At 47.1% G+C, this 14,074-nt stretch overlaps 1 protein-coding gene across 2 annotated transcripts in view; it reads left to right on the top strand.

The window, feature by feature from the left end:
- Nucleotides 1-2,841: 2,841 nt before the first annotated feature.
- MIB2 (mindbomb E3 ubiquitin protein ligase 2) overlaps nt 2,842-14,074 on the top strand; it is an 82,527-nt gene continuing 71,294 nt past the window's right edge. For both annotated transcript variants that reach the window (XM_019541315.1, XM_019541313.1), the window contains exon 1: nt 2,842-2,968. The gene's annotated coding sequence lies outside the window, so the exon portion shown is untranslated. The remainder of the gene's footprint in view (nt 2,969-14,074) is intronic.

Genomic DNA, 14,074 nt, shown 5'->3' with positions numbered 1-14,074 from the left:
CATCTTCTTCCTTGGACCGTGACCTGAGAGGGAAGTCAGTGGGGAACTGTTCACAAATATACGTAGGTATCTGTGGTTGTTCCTACCTAGTAAGTCAGTTGTTAAACCTGATCCCCAAGCCCCCTTTTTCAACACTGGAGGGGAAAGCAACAATTCACAGTGAAGCTCACTCCTGCTTTTTTGCAGCTGGCTTCCCTGGCTCCAGGCATGTCAGGACAGATTAGGCTTCAATATCTCGATCTGCTCTTGCGGCATAGAAAAGGCAAGATCCAGGTTGGAAATCAACAAGAATTTAATGGTGACCTTTCCGACAGCTTGAAGACGAATCTGACATCTGGCAGGGCAGGTGATAAAGGTTGGTCTGAGATCCTGCAGAGCCTGTGCTCTGTGCCAGGGAGGCAATGGCACCTGCTTTTCATATTGGCGACCAAGAGCTGTAGCCAGAGTGGTGATAACGTCTGGTGTTCTCCAGTGGCTGCACTAGAGCATGTCTTTTCTGCAGGATGCTCATCCACTCTGCAAAGCTGTCCTCAACTCCCTGTGTCCTTACTGGTGTTGCTTTTGCACACGAGTCTCACTTGGATTTCTGGGGACATACCCCATGGTTTTCGAGGTTGTGTTAAAATGAGCCCCCTGATTCCCTGCATCTTGTGGGAGAACTTGCCTCTTTAGGGGGTGCAAGGAAGCTACGGTAAATTGATGAAGGATTATCAGTACTTCAGAGGCTTAATCCAACCACTTTTCAGTGAGAACAAAGCTTATCCAAGCAATCTTTCTCTTGTAACTCCCAGACAAGCCAACTAGTTCAGGTTGAATGCACCTCCAAATATGATTGTTTTGTGTTGAGTAGGAAGGTTAGAGGCAACCCCTAAATAAGCACCTGAATTAACTTGGCAGCAAAGGCATCTTTAAGCATTCAGATCCAATGCTCAAATCTATAGCTCCATACTTTTTTTGGATCTTGTTTATGATGTTTGTAACCTGGCATGTACTTCGATTCTCTGTATGGCCTTTTTCAGCATGCTGTAAAGTCATGAAAAGACCTTTATCCAGGAAGGCATCCATACCATGAGATAACTCAAAAAGTTAAGACCTGGACAGCAGCAAATCAACAGTCTTTATAGAAGATATGCTTCACAGTATGCTAGATTTGAAATATCTGCAGACAGCTAGGAGTCTAATCCTCTACTTCTCTGCACGTTGTGCATCCGTTACAGAGGTCTAGCTTGGGGCAAAGCACTGAGTTGGTAGTTTTCTCCACTTGCTTAGTGTAAGAAACCATGACAAGAAGTACAAGGCAATGGCGAAGCAGGCTTTGGGCCTTTTAGGCCCAGACCCACAAAGGTGCTTGTCTCCTGTGAAATCAAATCCCATTAATTATGATAGGAATTAAGGCACCTTAATATCTCTGTGTCTGGGTCTTAAGACTTGCATTTATTTCCTCTGACTTGTATCATGTCAGAAATTTCCATTAAGGTCTTGAGTAGTGATGCTGGAGCTCTCATCCCACTGTGAGACCACCAAACAATCATCCTAATTACATCAGACCCTGTCAAATAATCGATCTGTTCTTAAACCACCCCCACCGGGGAGTAGTAGTGGTGTTTTTCTCTGTTTCATGGTACTGAAATCTGACTGGAGCTTGGTGCTGGCCTCTTGTATTGACAAAGACTCAGTTCTGATCAGCGACAATGACTGAGCCCTTTAACATTCTAGGCTGTAATCTGCAAACTGTCAAATGCAATTACACCACGTTACTGGAGCTGCTAGTGGGGTTTTCTTGCTCTTGGAGGCAAAAGAGTTCACCAAGGACCAGAGGGAAATTCATGGGCTTGTGAGCAATTATCTTAGGGGGCATAATAATGGAGAGGTCCATTGAACACTCAGCCTGGTCTTTTACTAATAATCACGCTTAATTTTTCAGAGGGCAGCTGTGTACTGACACCATCAATTTGCAGCCAGAAGTTTCCTGTAGGCAGGAGAAGCCAGTTGAGACCATTAAAAGTTTTACAAGATTAAACTATTTGGTGTCCAATAAACCTCAGTTTCAAGCAGCTACTGTTCAGGACTAACATGGCCTCTGATCAGGGTGCAACTAAATCTGTTTGTCACGCTGAAACCAGCGTGGTTATTTATTAAGGCTGTGCGAAACGACACCATTCCATTTCAACTTGTGTTTCGACGGAACAGCGTTTCGTTTCGAATTTCGTTTCAATTCGAAACTGCCGTTCTGTTTTGTTTCATCAGTCTGGGTTCTGGGGCCTTGCACCTCTAGCTGCTGACAGGCAAAACTCGTGACATGGGGGGGTGACACTGTGTGTGTTAAGGTGTGCCCACACTCAGCTGACACCAAGGCAGAAAGCAGGGCAGTTCAAACAACGCTGCCTTTTATGCAGTTTTTCCATCTCTCCCCCAGAGCACTGGGTTTGGAGGGGACCTCAGGGAAGGACGACAGTCACTGGCCAGCCTACTCAGTCAATAATGAGAGCAGTCCTTTCCCACTCTTCCCCCTCCTCTTTACTTTAGTTTCTGCTTCCCTGCAGGCAAGCCCAGTTTGAGTTTCAAAACATTTTGAAAATTTTGAAATATTTCAACTTGCCTCGTTTTGTTTTGTGGCGGTTTCGAAGCTCTCAGTTTCATTTCGATTTTGCTGTTTCAAGCATCAAAACAAAACTGCTGGTGAAATTTTGCACTGCCCTATTATTTATGGTTTATCTGGTGAAAGACAGTTGTTTTCCAAAGGGTCGTCTGTACGTGCATAGTAGGGCAACATTATTGGCTGGAGGAAAGAGAAGTTTGATGTGACTTGCTAAGACTCCTTTTCTTTCTGCTTTTCTACAGATAGACAGTATACTGGCTAGTAGTACCTGCTGCTCCATTTATTATACTGGCAGCGTTTCCTTGGTGAAGACCCATTCTTAGAGGGTAGAACGTGGCCACCAAACTGATCTGTGCTGAGGCTATGCAGGTGAGAGCTGGCTTCTGGAAATGGGTTTGTTTTTTGTGAGAGGTTTGTCATTTATTTTTGTTCATGTGCACATACTGCTATTGCAGATGAGATGATGGAGGTTGTAGTTGGAGTACTTTTAGGGGTTTAGGGTTCAAGGCCAAAGCCATGGTACTGAGGTGGTGGCTGAAATCAACTCAGCTGTTGTTATGTGACTTTATTTGAAGAAGGAAGACATCTTCTGGGGACAGGACAGAGCTTTTGGCTTTTGCATCTGCTCTGTAGATAAAAATGCACAAGGGAGGTGGCTCTGATTTGGGCAGTTGGTTGTGATGACCCGGACACTTGCAGCAGTTTGTGTTCAAAGTTCCAAATCTGGTCTATGATCTTCCTCCATTTATCACTGAAGATGGGAGAGTTTTGTGTGACATGGAAAGAATAAAACAAGAACCTGACTCCCTGCTTTAATGCATGCATTTGATAGAAAACACCCAGCTGTGTTAGGTTTTGGGGGTGTGCTGGGAGAATGGCCAGTGCATCAGAATGGTTTACTCTGCCAGTATTAAATAATGCCTTCTTTCTAAGATGATAGAGTCCCTTCAGATCAAAGGGGGTTTGTCTATTGAGCCGTGGAGCAAATTGCATGTGGACTGTTCCTGCTTCATAATTTTTTACAGCTTGGTGGCTTACCTCCAAGCATGCACACAGTCAAACCCAAAACATGGATGTTTCCCACCCGTATCTCCTGCAAAGCTCAAAGGGCTCTGACACTGCAGCATTTTCCCTTTTCTTCACTAGAATGCTATTCTTTCTTTTTTTCTGAACTGGCGGAAAGCAAGAGGGATGCATGGTTTTGTGCTTCTGTGACTAGAGTGGGACTCTTTGCTTCCTTGACTCTTCTGCAGGCTTCCTTGGACATTCTCCATTAAAACAGGGGCAGCAGAGCACCCTTTTTTAAATTAAGACTGTAGGCTCTTCAGGGCAGGGGTGGTCTCTTATGGACAGGGGTGTCAGTTACCCCCCCACCAGTGATGTAAAGGAGATTGGGGCTCTACAGGGTAGGTTGTTCCATGAGATCACCTATACATGTGATCTTATCCCACACTAAATGCAAACTGTAGTGACTTGGCCCTCTAGGGAAAAACCGGTAAGAGAGTGCACAGGTGAAGCTGACATACTGCTGATTCACTTGCCCCACCCACCTCGTAACTAGTCCATGTCTTGTGTGCATGTAAAGCACTCTAGTCTCAGTTGGTGTTTCTCAGTGCTACCACATCACAATTACATAACTTCCTCTTGAAACTCACTGGGTGCATCTACACAAGACGCTACATCTCCATAGCAATGGACTCCCTCAGTATAGTGCACTGCTACAGTGACGTAGCGGCAAAAAAAAAATGTGTGCTGCCAGCACGGTGCAGTATGGGCTATTACTGCACCGTCATTTAGGACTTACAAAAGGAAGCCTGAAATGATGGTGCAGTAACAAAGGGGAATATGTAGATGCACTCACAAGGCATCAGAACTGTCTTCACTTCCCCAGCTTTGGGCACTCCTCTGAGCCTGTTAGCCAGCTTCAGACAAACCTGACAAGAGGGTCGCATTTCTAAGAAAGGCTCATCTGATGCAGTTGATCTGTTGCTTGGAAAATGCCAGAAGACAGGGGCGTTCCACCATTACAACCTTCCTATAGCTCCTCTTTTCTGCCTTTGTAGGGGCAAGAGTGGTCTCTCACCCAGCACAGCGGCTCAGCACTAGAACATATCCAGCATAAGATGTATGTGAAAGTCAATTTAGACAGGAAGGATCAATGGGATGGCATTTTTCAAGGACACAGGGTGATCACCACAGTGAAATACAGCCAGCGTGGGCTGTCTTTCCACATAACGCCTAGCAGGTTATTTTTAGCATTTCCTCACTGAGTGTCCTAGTACTTTGGGAGGGGCAGGTGACTGCTTTATACTGAACAATTATAACCAAGCTGGAATGACAAGACATTAATCCTTGAGCAAAGGCATATTAATCACCCGCTTTATTCTCTTTATGTAACAGAGTTAAATATACTTTCCCTAGGAGCAAGTGAGGAATAGGGCATGTAAACAAGCCAACCTGTTTACAACTGACATAGAAAGCGTCTGTCCTTGTTCCATTTTTATCCATATTCCAAACGAAAAAAAAAGGGACTTCTGTACTGTTTCTAAACTTTTGCTGCTGGGTATAATTTGTCATCTGAGACCTGGCTTTGTTCCAGGCTGATACTGATATTTAACTCAAAGAAATGACATCCTCTCTCCTTTTTCACTTTGTGCCATGAATGCCAATTGGTACAATTTAGGCCAAGCAGAAATTATCATGATGTGGGAAAATCATCCTCACAACTGACATAAGCAGCACAGCTAAAGTCTCTCCTTCAGATTGGGGTAGAAAGGCACTGTTGGCTCAGCAATGGAATAACGGGCAGTTGGCTTCTCAGTGGACAGTTCAAACCCAGTGGTAACCTAGCCATCTGCTAGTGGCTAAGAAAAATGATCTACAACCCTAATGGATGAGTTTGTAAGGGTTGGAATGAGACTCATTCTTCTAGGACCAGCTGCAAGGAGGCTTGAAAGCCCCAGTTTTATGGTGCTTTTCTTTCCATCTGTTGTGACAGCCCTGTAGGTTTAGGAACAAGGTTGAAACTATGAAAGGTACCAGTTTGTCTCTGACTATCCTTGTGACAGTCTTTGGAGACTAAATTCCCCAGATTGTAGAGGTGACCATGCTGGGCTTCAGGAGTGTTGGCATTGGTGGTGATTTTAATGGAATGGGGCAAAGGCTACATTTCATAGGCATAGTCTGCATCTGCAGGGGTGTCCATGCAGCATAGGGGTGGGCAATTATTTTGGGCAGAGGGCCACTTTCTGAGTTTTGGCAAGCCATTAAGGGTCATGTGACAGGCAGCACAGGGTAGATTAATATTAATTTTCTAAATTTTTAGGGGCCCAGCAGGCCAGATAGAATGGCCTGGAGGGCCACATCTGGCCCCTGGGCCACATTTTGCCCACCCCTGATGCAGCATCTTTCTCCCTTCAAGGAAATAATGCCACAAACCTCAGCAAACGCTATAGCATGCTTGCTGCCCATCGCTATTGCCTCCCTTGCATTGCCAGTCAGACTCTAGGACTTAGGGGCATCATCAGGTGAGTAGAAAATGAAAGGATCATCTTCTAGTTGTCCAGAATGATTTTGGGAGAGCTACCCCCTGTGCAGATAGTGAAGATCCCTTGGGTGGGTTCAGAAGGGGATTAGGTGTTTGACTGGCCAAAAACTTACTCTGTCTAGATACTTCTGAAATTCCAGGACCTGTTGATGCTAGACAGCAAGAAAGCCTGGAACTAATCACCATATTTGAGGTGAAGAAGGATATTTTCCCTCTTGCAAGACATTGGCAACTATGTCTGCGTCCATGGCTTCCTTTGCTTTTTTCTTGAAGCATGAAGCTGGCCTTTCCTATTGTGCCCAAGCACTGTCAAGTAGGCCTGTGCAAAGTAGCTAGTATTCACTTTGGATTTGGATTCAGCCGATGTGGGACAGTGATTCGATTCGGTGATTCGAATCACTGTCCCAAATCAATTCAGCCAAATCTGATTTGGAGATTCAGTTGCTGCCGAATCAGCCAAATCTCCAAATCGCACAGGCCCTATCCCCTGCCCGCTCTCAATGGCTGCTCCGCGTGCCCTAGCTCCTGGCTCTTTAAAACAAAACAAAACAAAAAAACGAAAAAAAGCCCCAACTCGCTGGCTCCTGCTTGGCGAGGGGGCAATCCCTGCTCCCCACACTGCCCTGTGCTGCATGGGGGCTCTGCACAAGTCCCCAGAAGCCCTGAGGCCACTGCAGCAGCCGGTGAGTTTGGGGCTTATTTTGTTTTTGTTTTTGTTTTTTTTGAAGGGCCAGGAGCTGGAGTGGGCAGGGGAGCGGGCGGGGGTCAAGGGGTGCTCAAGGAGGCTGGGGAGCAGGCAGGGGATGGGGCCTGACAGGGGTCCCCCCCATGGTCCCCTCCTCCAGTCTCCCCTTCCTTGCCCTCTACCTATCAGCTCGGAGTCTGGGTCCAGTTCCCTGCTGCAGCGGGCAGGGACTGCCTGAATCACCTAAGCTCTCCGAATCTTTTCCAAATCAATTTGGACCTTTGAATTGGTCCTCTGATTCAGTTCGGATTTGGAGATTCGGCCACTGAATTGGGCTAAATCTCGTCCAAATCAAATTAGCAGCCAAAGCTTTGCACAGCCCTACTGTTCACATGCTTTGTTTCTGGTGGGGACAAAACTGTCAGACTGCTCCTTGGTATGGACTTGAGAGAATACTGAAGAACTCCCCTGATCAACAAGCGATGAACCTAGGCCATGTCCTCACAAATATTTTTGCATGTCTCACTATTCAGGACAAGCACTCTTGTAATGAGTAATCCTGTTGCTTTCAGGGACTAAAGTTCAGCATGTGCATGAGTCTTGGTAGGACTGGGGCCAGGATGGTAAACAAGGCCTTGCTCTCAGGATGCATCTTTGTGGGTGAGAAGAGAGAACTGTGAAATAAGTCTGGAAAATGAGAAACAAAACTGCTGTTTCTGGCTCCAGGTTTTCCCAGGTGTCTTTAGAATGGGGGAAAACCAAGCATAGAGGCAAGGCTGGGATTCCTTTTCCCCTGTTGAGGCATTCAGATAGAACCCAAATCTTTGGATTTTATAATGAAAAAAGTCCAGTACTGTAAAGAAATCTTATCTTGCATTGTAAATTAACACTATCAGTGACAGAACTAATAAGATGTCCTTAGGTGATGTGGGTGTTTTTCTGATCCTTTGCCAGAGAGCTGGGAGTGACCGAGGCATGAGAGTAAATGTCTGATTAAAAAAAAAAACAATTGGCATTTCTCCCTAATTCTAACCAGTTTTTTGCTTAGACTAAAGAATCCCCCTGCTGCATCTGCAATCCTCCGTGAGAGCCCATGAATGAGACTGACCAGAAATGAAGGCGAAATCTAATCTGAATTCTTTGGCTAGGGACAGACATTCAAAAAGCCTGAGCCTGAATTGATTCAATCTTTGCAGGTTAGTCTAACCTAGCTAGGCTGAACTGGTTTGTAACGCACAGACATCCTCTCTGGACTGAGGAAATGCAAGCATATGCTTGCAGTGGCTCAGGCTAGAAGCTGTGGGGGGAGCTAAAACAGCCCTCCCTTCCCTTCCACAGTGCTGAGCTGAGGTGGGGTGTGGTCAGGCCCCAGCAGAAGGCTCTGATTAGGGAGGGGTTCTCCCAACCCCATCAGCTAGGGAGCCAGCAGGGAGCTGATAACAGAGCATTGAGTTACACAGCAGGGAGTTACATGGGGAGTTGTTAGCATTTATCAGCCCATCAAACAAAACAAAAGCCTCTCATTAGTTCAAGCTCTTCTTAAGCCACATTTTTCAGGGAAGGAATGAGGGACCTGTTGATTTTCTCCAAAAAGCTCTAAGCCGACACTGTCCTGTCTGCCTTTGTCCTGTCTCCCACAGCGTGGACTGTAACCATTATGTGGTCTGCTAGCTAATGCTGAGAGGTGTCTGTGTAAGGCAGAGGGGACGGGGGAATCCCTGCTTTAGCAGGGAGTGGGGAGGGGAAGGGGAAGTGAGCAGGAGGAAGCCAGGCAGATGCTGCTGTACCTCCAGTCTGTGCCGGAGCTACAGCCAGGGACCAGTGGGGTGGGGCTAGCCCTGCTATGGAGCAGAGAGCAGAGCTGTACCCAGGGCTGCAAAGTATCTGGGATGCTGGGGGAATCTGGTTTAACTTAAACTAGGAAGGGGTCTGGGACAGATATTGTACAAACTGGTTTGACCCAAATCGGTTAAGTCTGCTACTACATTCAACCAGGTTTATCTCAGACTGGTTTCATCCATTTTCAAACTGGTTGATGTGCACTGAATGTTCTGTTACAGGTTTAAACCAGTTTCTGATCACTTAAACTGGTTTGTGTGTAATGTCTGTCCCTCGCCTTTAGCCCAGAAAACCCAAAGGAAGCATCAATTCCAGAAGTAACCCTTGCCCAGAGAGTGGCTTTTTTCTTTCTCGTGAATTATGACCCTCCTACATATTTTTGCATTCTAGAGTTGCCAGCATTCTTGGCTTCCTAAGTCCAGCAAAACTTTTTTCTGTCTTTCCTGGGAGGCATTTTTGTATCTGTGTGAATGCAGTCCCACTGGGAAGAATTTTGCGTAGTAACTTGTGTGCATTGGCTTCTACTTTGATTTAAAAGCACCAAACTTGGGGATTTTCTTGGTGTTTCAACAATTTAAAAATACACTTCATTCAAAATAGCAGGTCAGTAGTAAATACAACCTCATGTGGAAAAACAAAAAAAAAATCCTTTCTAAAAAAGAGCATAGTATGTCTTTTGCCTCATCCAGAGTCTGAACCTGAACCCAGAGACTTCCCCCAAATCTGAGCAAACAAACAAGTTTTCAGTAAGTGGTGAAGCTCAATAATATGGTCTTGTGCAGATAAAATGCTGGAAGATTTGTGCTCAGAAAGGTCCTGTCTCAGCTTGGGCTTTGAGTGAAGCACATGTCTGAGGATTTGATTTACAGGGAAGGCTTTCACTTTTGGACACACTTATTGCAAATTCCATACATGATCATGACCTAGCTTCAACTGCTATCCATACATGGCTTTCCATTAGATGTTAGTTTATATCTTACATGGGTCCTGTGAGTCATGGTGGCTGTTAGGCCTGCATTTGGATAGAACAGAGAAAAAGGAGTCCCTGCAAAATCAGCTGTTGGTTGATGCTAATGAAGAGGAATTTTTAGATCACCCTGGGTATAAATTGCTAATTATTTATGTGGCAAATGATTGACATGTTAATTACAGGCCTCTCTTCCTTCCATTTCAGTCCTGATGAATGATGCAATGGTGTTGCTGTGCAAATAATAATTATATCTTCACAGCAACATAGTCTATGTGTAACGTACTTTCACAACATGTTACACATACCAAAATCCCTGCTTGGTGGATCCTTGCTTGCATGGATTGATGCACAGTGGGTAAAAGAGAAGTGTGAAAATATTGTTGCTGGTAGATTTGGTAGGAGAGGGATGCTGGAGAAAGATAAGGAAAGGAACTTGGTTCGGAACTGGAGTGAGAGGACTGACCTGAAAGCAGGAGATGCTGTGAGATCAGGAGTAGGCGATGTAAAAGTTTTGATCCTGGTACCACTGGAATCAGTGTGAGTTTTTACAATCCTAGAGGGGGAGAAGGTTTGGAGCCTAATAAGAAGAGCAGCTTAGTCAGAGAAAAAGGTGCTGCAGAGAAGACCAGATAGGGAAGGGGTGGGAGGGGTGAAAAAGCCAAAGAACCCATTTATGGTAAATTGATAAGTGAAGCAAAGCTCACACACTGTTCATCATGTTAATAGCAGAGAGCGTAGCAGCCAATAAAAGCATGGATCCTTATTGTGCACCCACTCAACACCCAGTTATTTTGATGGTATTGACTGCTGGAGTGGCATGTGTGTTGAGGCTGGTGAGGGGGAACGGTGGGCTTCCGGGTTGCTAGGACCGTACTAGATGTTATATTGACTCAGGGGCTCAGCATCTGTTGAGGGAAGGGAAAGAGGTATGTGAATTTGTGCCCTGAGCTCATCATATACATTATTTCCACAACTCTAGAGCAACTGTAGGCAAACAGCGTGGGCTTTTTCAGGAAGTAGAAAACACTAGTCTGCCCCCTTCACCAGAGGTTCCTTTGAGGTTGGCGTGTGGGAGTGTTCTTTATTCTACAGATAGGCTGGCCTATTTGTGTGAGCAGCTAGTTTGAAGGAGCTAAGTGACTTATTCAGGGTCTCCTGGCAGTCTGGACAGATGTTCTGTGAAGATGCTAAAGAAGAAGCTTCATTGGAATCGGGAAGACTTGTCATCCTTAAGTCTTGCTCTGTCCACTTGTTGTGGATCTGAATGCACATGAACCAGCTCCAGACTCCATGCACTCAGATTTGGGAAACCAGGGTTTACACTGCTTCCCAGCTCAAACCAAGAGACACCAGTGCTTCCTTCTTCCTAATTCCCAGCCTAAATGGTATCATTGCCTTTCCTCTTTCCCCACAAATTTTTCACATCTCACCTTCCCATAATGACAGTAGTGCAGTCAGGGTTATGCAGCAACATATCTTATGAAACCAGTTCCTTTCCTTGCTCAGAGCAGAGGGGATGTATGTGGGGCTATGAGCTTCAGGCCTTTGTTGGGGCTTGCTATTTTGTAGAGGTGCACTAATATATCAGTGCCATATCAGATCATCACCGATATAAGGAAAATTAACATTAATGGCTATCGGCTTTTTTTGGCCAATGTAGCTGATAATGTATGATAAATATAACACACCTTCTGGCCAGGGCCCCCAGACGCCGCATGCATGAGCGCAGCCACAGCATGCATGCAGCCAGGAGTGCATCTGCACAATGTAGAGAGCAGTGCCCTGCAGGTAAGTCTGTGGAGGGGAAAGGGTGTGGGGAGGGGGGCAGATTGAGGCCCACACGGTGAGGGAGGGAGTAGGGCAGAGGCTGGGGGCGGGGAGCAGCCCGGGCAGGGCAGTGAATGGGACCCCAGGGCCAGGGCAAGGAGCAGGATGGAGCCATGGGTGGCTCGTCCAGGGGATCAGCATCCTGGCATTTAAAAATGGTGGCTGGGGTGCTTGAACTTATTTGATAAGCTTTAGTTCTAGTTTAAGCACTGCCACCACCATTTCTGAGTGCCAGGTCACTTTTAGAAGGGGAGCCAAGTGGGGTGAAGGCAGAGGCAGGCTGCCCGTTGTGGGCTCAGGGCTCTCTGCCTTGCTGCCTTTGCTGTGGGAGCCATGCAGTGGCCCCGTGTCCCCTGCCCACTCTGCGGCAGTGAGCTGTGCCTCCCATTACAGGATGGGTAGGGGAAGTGCTGCTAGCGCACAGCTTGCAGGGCAGAGAGCCCTGATCCCACAGCGGACAGCCCACATCTGCTCTTGCCCAGCTTGGCTCTTCTCCCAAAAGCATCCCGGTGCTTAAAGATGGTGGTGGCAGCACTTGAACTAAAGCTTGTTCGATGAGCTTTAGTTCAAGCAACCTCACTGCCCTTTTTAAGCACCGGGATGCTGATCCCTTGGATGAGCCATCCATGGCTCTGTCCTGCTCCTGGCCTCAGGCTCCCAGCCCCTGCCTCTCACCCACTCCCTCCCTCACCATGATCTGCTCCCCACTCACTCCCCTTCCCCTCCACAGACTTACCTGCAGGACGCTGCTCTCCATGCTCCCTGGAGAGCAGCTCGGCTGCATTCCTGTAAATTGGTTATTGGTATCAGCCAAGAAAATCTTTCATCGGTGCACCTCTACTTTTTTGCTTTTTATAAACGCCCTCACAAACTTTTGTCCTTCCCTTTTAAACTGCAGCCTCAGGACTTGGCACACAGAAGGTGACTCTCACTTGTGTGAAGTTTAGCATCTGGCAAACACTGCTGGATTGTCGTCCTTGAGGGAATGGTTCTGTCCTCTGAACAGGCGTATAATGGCATGTCCTTTCTTTTCCCTAAAAAGACAATGTCTTGGGGGTCAGACGGGGTTCAGTATCTTTGTCCTTTTCAGTTTAAGGTATCTCTGCTGAGACTGCCAACAAGGGACCTGTGGAGTACCTGCTGTGACTGGCAATGCTCAGTGTTGCCATCTCATGATATCCTTGTGCATCACTTGATTTTGGGTTTTGGGGTTTTTTTGCTTAAATCTTCAGCTCCTGGAATACAGTGATTTCCTCCCCACAGTTTTTCAGTTTCTTGCTGTTTGCCAGAAGAGCTACCTAATTGTCCTCTGGTTTTGGTAACTTTTTGTAAGGCAGGACTCTGGGTGTATGGCTTAGTGCCCTGTCTGCAGGGCCAGCTTTTCACCTGGTCACAGGTGTCACAGATTGACATGGCAGCTGCTCCCTTCACCAGTTTAAATATGATGTGGTCATAAAAAAGCAACTGACTGCTCTGCATCTCACATGTTATTTTCATTTTTAACTGATAAGCTTGAAAACTGGAATCCACCAAAGGCAAAGACAGACCTCTAAATGCCTTTTGAGAGCATGTGCCCCAGAAAAAAATATGAGGGATTTAAAAATGGCATGAAAGTATAACTGATACCAAGGTCTGTCAGAGCTTTGTTACTCTTCCTCTCCAGGTAGAGGTAGCCAGGAAAGAAGACAGAAATATATGAGAATGAGGGGACAGACTGTCCATCGTGGCAGGTGTTTCATTGGGTACTTGGAGGAACACAAAAATGTGGCCACTGAAAGAATCCCTCCAGTGACCAGTGCTTGTGGGCCTTGACAACCTAGAGGACGTGCAAAGAGCAGCACAGAAATACGCAGGGCCATTACAGCCTGGTTTTTGCCCATAGCAACATTCAGCTGCCGGAAAGATTCAGATTGAGAATTTTTTAGTCATAGGGCAGAGGCAGAGTTTCAGGACAAACCCTGAGTCTCTTCCGCCGGCTGAGGAAAGAGAAGGAGAACCCCAGGCGACCCAAAATATTAAAAACGTCAAAGTCTGGGGTATTTAGCTTGTGATTTCTGAGCATTTAGGGGTGCCTGGCTTGCATCTGTCTGCTGTGTAATAAGCTGGAATCGAAGTGGCAACCTGAGGAAAGCTCCAGTCCCAGTCTGATGGCACAGAAAGACTTGGGCAGTTGTGAAACCATCATAAAGTGCAGATCCGGCTCTTGCGAGCTGCGGGGAGAGACTAGCCGGGCAGCGCGCTTTCCCCAAAGGAAAACCCCTGCAAGCAGCGAGCAAACGGCCTGCCCAAGGGGCAGTCGGGGCAGCAGCACCGCTCGAGCCGCCCAGCAAGGAGATGTGTGGTCCCCCGAGGATGCTTAGACCTCCAGAGGGAGGGGACTCGTTGTCCATCTGGCATCCGTCCGAGAGCGCGGCGTCCCCGCTGTCTCGTAGCCCTGCAGCCTCACCTAGGAGGCAGCCCTTGTGTTACGGGGGGTGTCGCCCAGGACGGCGAAGGAGGGGCAGGGGAAGCCCGAGAGCCCTGCCCATGGGGTGGCTCCCGCGCCCGTCGGCCTCCGCCGCTGCCCTTGGCTGGCTCGCGGGGCGATGCGGGGGCCGGGCAAGTCCG

Source organism: Crocodylus porosus, unplaced genomic scaffold, assembly GCF_001723895.1.
Source record: "Crocodylus porosus isolate Cpor-Errol unplaced genomic scaffold, CroPor_comp1, whole genome shotgun sequence".
In the NCBI taxonomy this organism is placed as follows: Eukaryota; Metazoa; Chordata; order Crocodylia; family Crocodylidae; genus Crocodylus; species Crocodylus porosus.
This window is presented reverse-complemented; position numbering and strand designations above follow the sequence as displayed.